Source organism: Acanthopagrus latus, chromosome 4, assembly GCF_904848185.1.
Source record: "Acanthopagrus latus isolate v.2019 chromosome 4, fAcaLat1.1, whole genome shotgun sequence".
Lineage (NCBI taxonomy): Eukaryota > Metazoa > Chordata > Actinopteri > Spariformes > Sparidae > Acanthopagrus > Acanthopagrus latus.
In genome coordinates this window covers 27,658,552-27,673,310 of record NC_051042.1, presented here as the reverse complement: position 1 = coordinate 27,673,310, position 14,759 = coordinate 27,658,552, and positions in this window count along the sequence as shown.

Below are 14,759 nucleotides of genomic sequence, written 5' to 3'. Positions count from 1 at the left end.
CCCCCTGCTGCTGCCCCTCCACAATCACACCACTGGAAAAAAGGATCTTTGAGGAATGTCAGTAACATGCACTTCAATAATATACCCCCTTTGTCATGCGTGGACATCTATCCTCTCTCAACTTCATTTCCTCCTTTTTTTATTAATCTCTCTGTGCTTGAAAATGATGTCTCTCCGTGTGACGGTTCCCCTGCAGCGCTGACATCCTGGCGACAGCGGCTCTTTGATATTCTGTTGTTCCACGCCAAATCAGAAATTAGCGGCCGTGCCAGATTCCTTTGGCAGAGCTGTCGTGGCGAGAGATGGAGGGGGGCAAACAGAGTGGGAAAACAAACTTCATGGAGGGGAAAGATAAGCAAAAAATGGACAACAGCAGGGCGGTTAGATGCAAGAAGGACACGGTGGCGGATTAAGTTGTCAGAGGAGGGAAAGAGTTTGAGGAGAGAATAGAAATAAAGGGGGATAAAGGAAGACCTGTGTGCATGTCAACTTTACTTAACCTATACGTTATCATCACAGCAGCTGGGTTTCATACGTTTCTGCAGTCATACAACACAATAACTGAGCTTTCTAACATCTTTTTTTATTGTAATCCTCCTTTGTTTATACCTGTTTTTTTGTCATTTTCGAGCAGGAAGGCATGAAACCCAGGAGGAACAGCGAGGTCGAGCTGTATTTCACAAAATTGCCTGCAATCTTGGTTTAAGAGGCGAGTTAATCACTGAAACTTTGCTGGTTTGAAGCTTGGATCTTTGCAGTAAATTTGGGAGGGGCAGGACGTGATTTCCTTTTTCATATATTCAATCCACCTGAAAAAGGCTGATGTTCAAGTTATTATCGATAAATCAGGAAAAGGCTGAAGTCCATATTGTATGACCTCCCCAGTTTGTCTGTAGCTTATCAGTCTTGCGCTGATTCATTTTGACTGGCCGTGGCTCTGGGGTTAGAGCCAGCGTCTTGTTAGTGGAAGGTCACTGGTTCAGTTCCCCTGCTCTGCTTGTCGAAGTGTCCTTGGGCAAGATGCTGAACCCCAGACTGCCCCTGATGTGCTGGTCGGCACCTTGCATGGCAGTGAACCGCCGTCAATGTATAAATATATGTATTAATTACTGGTAAGTTGCTTTGGACAGAAGCATCTGCTAAATGTAAATGTGAATGAATAAAAAACAAGTCAGATAAAATGCCATTCTGTTTCGAAAAATGATTTTTGACCTTAAGTATCTTCGGCCGTGTTCTGCCTCCTGTCTGTAGAGTGCAGATTCAGTTGAAAGGAAACTATTTTTTCCCATATTTGTTGTTTTACACTTAAGTCCCTATCTTCCTCAGTTGTTTAGGAGAATGCTGCACCTCTGTTTTGTTGAAAATCATTGGGGGAACTTTTGATCCTTTAAGTTTTTGGTTTGTCTGTGTCCACCCGTTTCTGCTGTACCAAGATCTATCTTCTCTGTTGACATACGTGTGTTTGTATTAAACTCATACACTCAAGTCAGAACCACTGAGGCTCGTCGAGTTGACCCGTGTCTTCAACTTGGTGAGGTTGGTTTTCCACATCGATGTGAGAATAATGCATTTGTTGGGGACTATTTTCAGCTGCGGATGAAGCACAATGAGAAATATATAAGTACTAGGACTGAGTAGCCTATGTGAAATTGAATGACGATAAGCTGCAGTCAGTGCAGCGATGTGGCTCAGCGGTGTCTTTCTGTTCTGGAGTAAACTACACCAGGCTTTGCTAACACAGACAGAAACACACAGGGTCATTTATTGCTGGATTTTGGTCTTTTCATTAGATGTATTGACAAAAGGACAAATAAAGGATGACACCGTCCTTATCCCTCTAAAGCCCTGTGGGCCTTTGCCACTTAAGAAAACAAAAGAGGAGAATTGATTACATTTAATTAAAATCATTTCATTTACAAAAACAAAGGGAATGCGTTTGATTTTTTAAAGGGAGCGATTTAAGGCAATCAGTCAGGGGTCATTTAATAGACTTTGGATACATTTACTGGGTCCTTTCACATTAATAATCCATTAGTAACAGTGCAAACCATGCACAAAAGGCATTAAAAATCCCTCAGTGCCACGATGAATCAACCCAGGAAAAAGAAACTTAAAAACCCATCATGCTAATCCTTTAGTCCTTTACAGAGAACAGATAGGTTTATGTAATGGTTTGCTCCGTCGGTATCAGAGAAAAGTCAAAGTCAATATAGAAACCTTAAGTGGTGGAGATTGTGCTGTTACTCCCACTCGCACTATTAGAGAAGGAAAGGGCAGAAGTAAAGTCATGACGCTGTCCAGGAATGACTTTTATGATTGAAAATGCAATAATGGATTTCTGATGTACATCGTTAAAATGACACCGTTACGCTCATTAGAAGTGCATCAATGAACAATATTGTTGCAGTAAGAAAACACAATATTTCTGTGTTGGTATGTATTCTGCTCGGTAGGTTCCAAAAAACACGTCTGTTGATGGTGACCGTGTGAGAAAAGAATCAAAACACTGATTAAGAGCCTTAAAAGGATACACGTACTTATTTTAATTTACACCCACAATAAGAACTAAATAGTCTAATGTGAATCAATATTTAATAAGGCACTGAATAAGAAATGTTAGTGTCCCATAGAAGGACGGTAAAATATGTGCCGTGAGGTCGAGGGTTTGACTTTAAAATTCTCTCCATCTCGTGGTCCTCTGGAATGAAACGTCAATTTGACTGTGAAACACTGTGAGACATTTCAGTGGGAATAATGAACACACATCTGTCCATGTTGTCTCCAGTGGTGCCTGTTAACAGCGTCGACATGTTTCACAAATTGAAAGATGAACTTTACCTTGGTTTAGCTGAGAGCGATCGGTTTTAAAGCATGTAGCTCTCACAGCATGCTGCTCCTTTTTTAAAGAAGCCATGGGACAAAACTCAGTCTTCCTTCTAACGGCTGAAACGCTGAGTAGCACTGACCCTTTATAGGATGGGTGAAAATGATTTTTTTAATTAGCATTAGCAGGATCAGTTGAAATTAGACAGTATATGTGCTGGTGACTGAACTAAAACGTATGTATGTCTCCAGCTGATGTGTCCCTCTTGTCTTCTACTAGTCGTGTCTCCACAGAAAAACTAGACTGTTATGTCAAATGTGTTGCTTCTGACTGCAGTCAAATACAAACCTGCCATCATGGTCATCGTCAAAAACGGGCATTTACAGAGAACGAGTTAATTAACAAGGACCGTGAGTCAGTTACAGCCCTCGTGTCTGAACCCAGCTGGTAGCTTGAAGGATAAATCCCAAACAACACTGGCAAAGAAAAGCTTAGGAGGGTATCAAATCAATTTGTCTAAAGATTAGAAATGTGTCTTCAGCTGAAGGGCATGAGTGATGCAAACAGCCAGAGGAAACCCACAGGGGGTTAGAAGGGCATCTTATGTGCATTAAATGTTGTTTTCTCAGTAACATTATTCACAGTTGAGTACAAACTACACTGCTGGCTGATTGATTTTCCTGCGGCAGCCTCTTTCCATCCGTCATGATTCTGACTTCAGTACAATCTGCTGAAAAATATCAATATTCAAAACCATGTTCGATACCAAAGGGAAACAGCGAGGGCATCAAATTTAGGATTCAAAAACGATATCAAAAGCTAAATAATAAGGCTTGTACAAAGAGCTAGTGTAATTTATCGCCGGAGGGGGCATACGAGTGAACTGATACTGTGGAGAAGAAGAAGTATTGAATCCCTTTCAAATATTCAGGTTTGATCTGTATGGATACGTTGATATTTCTCAGTCTTGGATCTGTGAAACAACTCCAAACTTTCCCTTTACGTGGACATCACAAACAAAACAAGTGATAATGTTATTCGGATCACCATCGGTTTCACCGCGAAGACATTGACATTAATGACAACACAACATCCCACTTTGATGGACTCCTCCACTTCAAAGATGTAAATCTCGAACAACACCAGATGAGAATAACTTGCGGATTATAAAACTCAGTCCTCTTCTAACAAACTTCTTTTAAGTACACCAGCATGTCTTGTTTCTAAAAGAATTCTCTCAACTCAGTTAAGGGGCATAAAGGACGAGAGCAAAGACGGCCATTATAAAGAAAGAAACTGTGTCATGTTGGCATGAGTTTGATTAAATATGTACGCTGCAATGTGCTTGTACTGTATTACAGTATAAAGGATACAGTATCAGAGCTATAGACTCATAATTAACAAGATCCAAGAAATGTTATTTGACAGGGACGCACCCCCCCATGATGCATTATTCATGATTTCATATACATCACAGTGGGTTTCATCTTAATTGTTAACTGCACGCGGCTCTCATTCTGTTATCTAAATGATGTACACATATTTTTCTGTTCACGTCAGATTATTCATCCATGTGCCCGATGACAGTCGGTTGCTATGTTTGGCTGTACTCCCACGAGCATTGTCTGCTACGAAACGGATGGTTGATGACAAGATTAGCCAATTAAATTATGCTTTATTTTGGTAAAACACTTCAAAAAAGTCCCCCGGGGTCCTCTTCAGCTCACACACTTCGGCAAAGAGGAGGAAAAAAATGCCTTCTAAAGTAGATGTCAGTGATTTAAAAAATATGTGATTATACCAGAATTCGAAGGTGCATGTTTTATGTTATGAAACTAAGAAGTGCTTGAAAAAAAGAAAGCATTTAACAACTAATTAGCAGGTGTTGCCATTAGTCCAACGACGTGTGTCAGACGTGTTTTTTCTTCTTGTAGCCACAGTTTTGACACTAGGAGGACTTTTTTCACGATCATTGCTGAATCTGTACATTTCCTCCTCTTTTGTCCAGCAGCATATCACCACAGGAACCGCTAAATGCTGCTAACTGTAGCTGCTGGTAGTTAGTAAGCTCAGCTGATTATGCAGCTAGCGGCCGAATGTCACCTCTTAAGGCACAAGCTGGCTAGGTGCTAGCTGGTTAGCAAGTCAGAATCTCCCCGACACAATACAAAGACGCCTTCCACACAACGTCAAACTGTTATCTCTTCACTTTCTGTTGATAACTTTGGTTCGTTTTAAAATTCCTCTTTATTGGAGCTTTAAGGATTTTAATTCAGTAAGTGTTTTTTGTTTCCATAACAAACACGTCAGACGCACATTAGATAATTTTTTTCTTGCAGATTTAAAGGTGCAATATGTAAAAATTGCAAGATCACTCCAAACACATAGGGGGCAGCATATCACAAGAGGAACTGCTGCTAACTGTAGCTGTCGCAAGCTGATTAGCTCGGTTAGCTGCACAGTTAGTGGTCCAGACTGGGAGCTTGCGGTGGTATTACGCTAGCTGGTTAGCATGCTAACTTTAGTAGATATCTTCGAAAAACATCAGAACTGTTATTTCCTCGCGTTCTCTTGATGTCTTTAAACGAAATTCTTACACATTGAACCTTAAATACCTGTGTGGAGTTGATCTTTTAAAGATGTTTTTTTTGACAGAACTTTTTCAGATGACATTTTAATCTCTCAGGACCTTTGAACAGCCATAGGAAAAAAAAAAACATTTACCTTGTGTTTATTTCAGTGCCTCAGACGCCATGGTTTGTCAGGAATTTATGGGTTTTTACTTGAAGGGTCACGAAGAATAACCATTGATGAACCAAACTAAAACAGCATCAATGTTACAAAGAAGTAAATCAATATCATTGTAGCTCTCTGATAAAAACACGGATAAGGATGTTCTGTTTGATACAAACAGGAAAGCGATGCCGCTTTTTCTTATTTGCCCTGTAAAGATCTACTGAATCATGCTTTTACAGTCGATAAAACCGTGACAGCGCCACAGAAGACACTGTACGTGATGAATGGAGCCGACGCAGGCAGAGGAAGCATTACAGTCGTTTAGTGAGAGTGAGGTAGAGGACAACCTAAATATCCCTCTCTAACTTTGCACACTGTGCCCAAAGGGGCCTGTGCAGAGTGGCATTATTTTTCATAACTCATATTCATTGCCCATGATATCACTTTGTGAGAAAAATTCAATCCCCGGAGAGTAATAAAAGCCTCCTGCCTCCGCACAAAAAAACTTCCACATCTCCAACTATTAAATGCCGTCAGCGCTGGTGAGGAGAAACTTTACTTACTTGGGAAATTAGGATAGAAAAGAAAAGGTCCTCGTGTTAAAGCTGACCATGCATTTATTAGCGCGATGCTTAAGGTGTATTGGGTGGGTGTGCCTCTTTAGGTGCTGCGGTGGAGTTCATCCCAAAGGTACTCAATGGGATTGATATCAGGGGACGGCAGCGGACAGATAATTAACATTTTTTTGTCTGAATGTTCTTCAAGGGCTCCCCGGATGATTCCTGCAGGAGGACAGGGTGCGCTGGCCTTTTTGAAGTCTCCCATCATGCCACTGGGAATACACAAAGGCCAAAAAATCGATCAGGACAGATATGCATCATTTAGTAGACCTGGCAGCGGGAGTACACTAAATGTAAGATCAGTTTATACAAGTGACCTGTTCTGAGTTTTTTTTCCCCCTTTTTTCCCCCAAACTACTGTTATATTGTAGTGTGTAACATTTACCAACAAGAACCATCACTGTCTCTGTACTTGTACTGTGCACAACGACAATAAAGTTGAATGTAATCTAATATAATCTAATTAATAAATACTACATTTATAGCGATTTCAAAGTTCACAAACAATTAAATGCTTTATAAACCATTTATTAAGCATGTGTAAAGTGTTATAAACATCAGTTACAATTTAATGATGGCCATCAAAAATAAGACTTATATATGAGCTTCACAGTATTTTATCAACCATTTATGTATAAATGTGTTTAAGATAAAAGCTTAGTTATTGGTTTATAAATAATTTATATTTCTATTCACTATGGCTTCATTAACTATGAATTTACAACTTATTAATGAAGGTTACTATAAAGAGTAACACTGTAATATAATATGATATATGTTTGCACTGGGGACATGAGTGCCAGCAGCAGCATGTGCAGGAGAACTGTTATTGTTCACGACACAACATATGTGATCAACATGCTCACATATCCAGGCCGTAATTATTTACTCTGACTACGTCTGAGCTCCTTATACCATTGAGGACCATCTTAAAATCATCCTCCCAACTTGTCAACACAAACTGGCGCCCTTGTATAGGAGTGTGTATGTTCTGTGAGCATTTAAATGTTACAGTGTCATCTCATTGTTTCACCTGTGCTGTTTGTTGCTGAAGCCCTGACAAAGACATGGTGGTCGAAACGTGTTGGCTTTTCATATTTATTTGCCTTTTTAATGATGTTGTATCATAACGGCTTTTTAATTAACTTCCTTGTTTGACGCATTTTCGTATATCTGTAGTGTTCAGATGTCCTTGCAGTAGAATGATTTCCTTCATAAAAACACAAACACAAGAAATCTGAAGGCATCAACAGTCAAGCACTTCAAAACCTCCCACACTAGATGGCAGTCACGCATAAATGATAAGAAGCCACACGGGGCACTGACAGCTGCTGGTGTTGGTGGTGTTGGTGGTGGTGGAGGGGACATGTCCACATCCATCAACCGGGAAACTTCAGGTGGCGGTGGAAGCTTGTTTTCAGTGAATATGCACGTCTCTTTTGTTGGAGACACGGTGCTAAAAACGGATCACAAATGCGCGCTCACTCGCTCCAGCGCACCTTTCGTTTTGACACCGCCTCCAGCCGAAGGGCCCTTGAGTTTGGCTTGATGAACAAAAGGCCTGGAGCTGAAAACATTATCAATATTAAAGTGAATGTCAGAGCCGATGAGCACGCTGGCTCTGCCGGCTCTCGTTGGCCTACATAGCGGCGCATCAGTTTAATGTATTGTTGGCTCATGGCTGTTTAGAATGAAAAGAGAGGCTGCAGATAAGTAGAAACAGAAGTGCAGCTTCATGGTCTTGTATATATATTTTTTTCCAAATCGAAACATTTGGCTCAGCGACGGCCTCAGCTCTTCTCCTTGCAGTTTCAAGATGCAGCTAGATGCCCTGACACCAACCCCACCCACCTTCACCCTCACACTGGTTATTGAGTCTACGACAGAGACTCAGCACATCATTACCAAATTACTGATTACAGGCGCAAAGCGATATAAATGAGGAGGTTGCCCCTTGATGCTTAATTGGTAGGATGTAATAACGGAGGGGTGATATGTGGGCCCCTAATTGTGTGTTTACTGCACTATTTATCGGAGAGCGAGCGCGTCCCTCCCCGGGTTGGTCGCTGATGAGGTGAGCCGTGTTTCCGCTGGCGTGCCATCAATCCTGCTTCATTAAGGACACACAGCAGAGGAAGTGAGAGGGAACACAAGAGTTTGCCTTCCAGCTCGACGTGGGCAGAGGAGTCAGCACTGTCAATGAATTTCAAATTCCCACTGACAGGGAGACGCATGTAGGAAAGCAATCACGAAGAAATAAAGAGATCAGAACTTCTCGGCTCATTCATTTTGTGGCGGTTAATATCATGTGAAGGTGCTTTGTGAGGAAATAAGGACGGTGACTTTGAATTACATCGCTAGCTGAAAACTTCTGAAAACGTGATTCATTCAGGTAATATTTTGTGGTGCGATTGTGTGTGGATGATGTTGTCAATGTCAGCAGTAAAAAACAGTAAAAGTTAACCTTTTTACTATATAGGGTGGATAAGGAATGACTGACACTGTTTTGTTATATTGTGACAGGATACAATTTAATCTATTTAATATATAATAAAACTAAAACTAACAAGTCCTAAGTTAGTGTTGGTTAAATTTAGCTGCATTTAAAGATACAACGTGTGAGAATTCTGCATTTGACATTTGACATATATAAAATGTGACAATCATAATATCATCGTCGATCAAATGATACAGGAGGCAGTTATACGTCTGTGAAATGTTAATATCATACACCAATCACTTCAAACACAGCAGTTTACTGCAGAGTTGTAAGACACAATGATAGAAAATCATACCACTATGACAAGTTACTATCAGATATGGAATTGGAATCCAATTTAGCAGCAGGTTAGCATAGCAACAACAGCAGTGAATATGACTCTGCTTGTTATAAGATCACAAGAGGCAAGAAGGTTTATACATACTGCAGGTGGACATGCAGGGCTGTACCTTATATGCAAATTTCATGCAAATTTGCACATTTCATGCACGTTTGCACGACTTGCTTCTCTTGTTTTCTTCTGGAAATATGTCTGCAACCTTCTGAAAAAGCCATGGCATTATAATGAATACTTGTGTCATCCTCTGTATATCTGACAGCGACTGCACATTTGACGTCTAATATATGTGTCCAGTCTGGTATTTGATCCGAGACACACGTGGTGAGCCATCATTAACCATGAACAGTTTTTGATGTCAATTAATCATACATCTGCACTTATGCACATTTCATACTGATCAGATAGTTTGTGTCTTTTTTATGTGGATGCCATCCGACACGACCAGCTGTGGTGGCTGACGAAGACAGCGGGGTGGCGGCGAGGCTGCAGATGAGGTCCACACCTCCGCACAGTCTATTCCGTCAGGGCTTGAGCTAATTATAAATACAGTCAGATTCCTAATCCCATGAACTAGCTACTACTGGCTCATTTTCTGATGATCTTCAATTAAGTTCTCACCGGGCTAATTGGCCTCATTTTTAAAACAAGTACTGAAACTCAATCAGCTGTGGAGAAAAGCATTAATTGACACTAATTTATCTGATTGCTGTGGGAATTCCTTCATGACAGCATGTATGTATCCTCACTAGGCCTGGACGATATGGCTGAAAGATCTATCATGATAATGACGTTTCATATCAGTCAGTATTGATTCATTCGATCATTTTTAATAAGCATTTTTATCAGACCAGATGAAGAAAGGTTGGAATTTAACCTCCTTATTTTGAATATGATCACTTTATCAAGGCACAAAACATTTGGCATTCTAACAGTCTGGTGTTAACTGGCTTGTGCATGTGTTTTTTCCGCAGCTGTTTTGTAAAATACTCAGCCAGTGCTGGAGCCGGTGAGTCGCAGCATCCGCTGTCTGTCGCAGCTGCAGTGTCTCTGGGCTCTTAGGTAGCACAAACAGAGCCGGCCGGTCCAGAGATCCCAGAGACACTCCCGGAGGCCAAGGAGGTCGCTGTGTTCGCCGGAAGGACCGCGGCTTATCAAGCAGACATTACCGCAGCCGCTGTGTGAAGTGACAGCTTTACAGGTGGAGTAGAGCTGGTCTGCACAGCGGTGGGATCCATTATAATGCCTGACTCCACACTCTCCTGTTGCTGATGGTGCAACTGAACTACACACCTGGTAAATGGTTGGCCTTTCGCACGTCACTTGCAGCTTGCTCCATTATCGAGGGATATAACACGCTGTTCATGAGCCGGTGCGTGAAACTATCAGACATGGTATCAAACTATTTTCTTTTTGCTATCGCCAATACAAATTGCCACTAGTTTACTGGCCAGGCCTAATGCAGAAAGGATGTTTTCATGGCGTAAACACCATTAGTTGTTAGAGTCAACATGCCCCCTCACAATATCAGTGAATTTCTAACTTCATGTCATCATTAGAGGTCTTATTTATGTTAAAGTGATTAAACTCGCATCAGCAATTTTAAACACAAACATCAGTGTTTGCCCTCAAAAATACTGTGGATGAAAAACATGAAACAGACATGTCGGCTCTGCTGATACTCCTGCTTTCATTGCTCGATTTTTGCTTGTAGGCATCACACATTTTGAATTTCCCAGTCTTAACCAGAATGCAGAGTCGCTCGCATGGGAAATCTACCCCGGTGCTTGCATAAAGCAAGGCCAATCAAAATAAATTGGGAAGGCTCCTGTCACATCAAGTGCAGCTGCTCCACAGTCATATTTTCATTTCTGACCTCCCTGTAGAGAGACGAAAACAGACATTATGCAGGGCCTCCACTCACTAAAGTGACCCTGCATCTTCTCCTGGCACTCACACGTCCATGTAATAATTGACACGGAAAAATTACAGCCACAAATATGTTTGAAACGATCGAGACGTCGCGGTCTAAATGTTGACATGAATCTAAAGCAGTAATACAAAATATATCACTTTTGATTTGATGCAACGTTATACTTATACTTACACTACATTTCGGGGGTGGTGTGTTTGTGTGTGTGTTTGTGTGTGTGTGTGTGTGTGTGTGTGTGTGTGTGTGTGTCTGTGTGTGTGTGTGTGTGTGTGTTCTTGGATGAGGGGAGGCAGTACTCTTTACTCCATTTATTTAACAGCTGCAGTATCTTGTCACTCTGCAAATTAAGTTCTTATACAGAAACCCAATGGCCTTATAAAAAGCACTTATCCCAAATAATTTGCTTATAAAACACAGTGCATTACTATTAATCTAATCCACACATTGCTTTACATGTTAATACATAACTAATAATGTATTTAGTTCAAAAGCCAATTTTCTGCAGAACAAGTAGTACTTTTGATAGTTTGAGTACGTAAGAATTAATTAATTATATGAATGCATGGTTTTAACTTTTCTAGTATCTTTACACTGTGGTATTGCTGCTTTTATTTCTTATATCAAAGTGTTAAAATGTCAGTTAACAGTTTATAATGACCATCACTGATGAGGGGTAAATCTGCAATAGCTATTTCACAGTTACATAATAGCAAAATGATTTATAAACCTTTTATTAAGCATTTGTAAATGTTTATAAAACATCACTTTCAACTTTGTACCAGACATCCAAATAATATTTGTAGGCAAACTTCACAGTGTTTATAAACCATCTACAAAGTATTTTAAACATTATTTGCAACATTATAATTAACAATCCAATGGTGACAGTGGCGCAATGTAGCTCCTTCAAAGTTTAATCAATTTTTTAATCACTCAATTTTCAGAACATATTTTGTTGCTGTTATTGCTATTATGTTTGTGCCAGAAAGTACACTGTAATTAGGTTTTCATAATATACTTTAGTAAGAATATGTGAACGTGAGTGTGATGGCTGGAACGCAATTTGCCATAATAAGACGAGAGATACAAGCCACACTCTAATGCAAGGTATGAAAAAGTGCTAGAATAACATGCAAAATCATACTTTTAAATAATCTTAACTGCAGCTGAAGTCAAATTCTCGGCCTCCAGAGTGTGAGAACGGCGCATCAATGGACTTCGCGAGAATAACAAAGAACAGACAACAATGGAAACAGAGGCAGCGCACTTATCAAGCTGAACAAAGACCGCTGTGCTGCCACGAATTAAAAGAGAAGCTCGTATACGGAATAAAACACATTGACGGAGGAGCGAGCGGAAAAAAGCCTGTTCTTTTTCAGTCAATCATTTTTTGTGATTTTTCCCTTTGAATTCAACTTCAATTCTTTCTATTTCCCTTTGTCCAGTTTTTCTGTAATTCCCTCCTCTCCTGTGTTCTCCTCTCCTCTCCTCTCTTCTTCTCTCCTCTCCTCTCCTCTCCTCTCCTCTCTTCTTCTCTCCTCTCCTCTCCTCTCCTCTCCTCTCCTCTCCTCTCCTCTCCTCTCCTCTCCTCTCCTCTCCTCTCCTCTCCTCTCCAGGCAGACATTTCTTTGATCCTAGGATCCCACGCTTCTCACCCCCTTCTCCAATCCTCTCGGGGTCTTATTAACAGACACACAGTTCTCATGTTTTATTGCCTATGATAAAGCCTTGCCTCTGATCTCTCATTATAGGCCGGCTCTTTGGAAATGGGCCCTGCGCCCTTCGGCTTAATATTGCCCATAATGGGGCAAAAAGCTAAATGCACAATCTGAATGTGTCGGGTACATACCGGGGTCCCTGTGCATTAATAAGCCATCAGCTCATCCTGGGTTTTCACGCCTGATTCTGGTCTCTCTGCGGGAATATTATGGTTTCTGCTGGTAAAGTGCGCTGTGGCTTCATAGTCATGTTCACACATGTAACTACTGTGTAAACAAGCGTATAAACACCCTGACACGTGTGTGCAAGCACGTTACTTCCATATGCGCATTTACACATATGCAAATGCAAAAACACATGCTCTGGGCACTCTGTGTGCACACAGGCAGAACTTCCCAGGTTGGTGTGTCTTATGTGTCTTATTCGTGTTGGCACAAATGATGTATTTCATGCCGAGTGCGTCTTTCACCTCTCTGGGGGACACAGCTACACTCTTTCAGTCTCTGTCACATGTCCCTCCAGTCCCTCCGGGCGACGTAATGACAAGAGACCGCTGGCATAAGAAAATACATTTGGCCTCCTTCCTCGTCTTCCCTTCTGCTTCCTTTTGGTCCCCATACATTTTGAACTTGAACATTTATGGACCTTACATGCATCAAACAATTACAATCATTGCTCATTTTATGGGAAGGTCATTATTCAGATGTTGTGGTCCCATTATCTTTCCTTTAATGCAGAACAATGCAACAAGAACTATTATTACATTATACTCACCCTGTACTCTATTGAACATCATTGTACTGTGTTGTATTATCTTTTGTATGTACCATGAGGTGTCTGGATCTGGCCGTAGTGGTATCTTAGCTATCTACATATCGCTAATTAAATGGTCTTTATTAAATCTGAAATCTCAGATTGAAGTGTAAACCCGTCAAATTGTCCATGGTGGGACCAAGACACATGTGGGTGGTGCATGTGTGTGTGCACACTGCATGCTGTCAGTCCCATCAGCCTTGTTGATCCTCTGTTGATGCTCTCATTATCAGACACTTGCCTGCACAGCTGCCCATCATTTACTAATTATATAGCTTTTCAGCATAGAGGGCAGTTTTACACATGATTGAGTCAGACTGTTAATGTTGCCTAGTAATTGTAGCGCAAAGAGCCATTTTGGTTTACCTGACGCATGGGCGCAAATGCTAATGGCTGATTATTAGTCGTCGCTGCTAATTTCCTAATTATTAGCAAGCGGTATTCTGTGGCGGCGAAACATTTTGCAGAAATTAGCGGGAGAAGCACAACACTGACGATGAGCCTGTGTAGGTGGGCCAGTAGGTGTTGACAATGTGAATAAGTAATATTTTCACATTATGACATCTTTGTATTGTGTTGCAATGATATCTACTTAACCTGACAGCTAACCAGACAACGGTAGCTGCAGTTAATGGTTACCATGGTGATATGCACCCCCCCATTGGTTCTGAGTATGAATGTGGCCAATTCTATCATATCGTACCTTTATTTTGTTACCTTTGAACAGAGCCAGGCTACCTGTTTCTCCTCTGCCGCCGTAAAGTTTTACGTAAAGCTAAGCTAACTACCTCATAGCTCGGTTTTTATTTCTAATTAACATCCAGCGAAAGCAGGGCAATTTTCACATGTTACTCAGAAAAAAATAAAATAAGGGTACAGTGCATTAAAAATTAGTCCAACTAGTAATTTTTTACACTTGGTCCCGTTTTTGTGAATGTCTTTAGCAACACCTGTTGATGGACCTGTTGGTTTGAGTGCTTTGCATGTTAGCCAAAGCTTGGCTCTCCAACTCCAAAGACAATGATATTCAACCTTTCCTGAAAGTTTTCCTTGCTGCAGTCACTTGTTTACGGACATGTGGTTTGGAAGTATACAGTCATGGTTTGTTTTATATGGGGTTTTATATGGGGTTTTTTGAGAGAGCTTTTGGGGACGTGAGCATACACAACAGTGAACCAAAACAATTAGCTGAAAGACTCTTTAAGGGCTGTGGTGTCGACTCTTAGTGGTGGCAGCAGTACAAATCCCATTAAAATTAAAGGGGATCACTCAGTTCA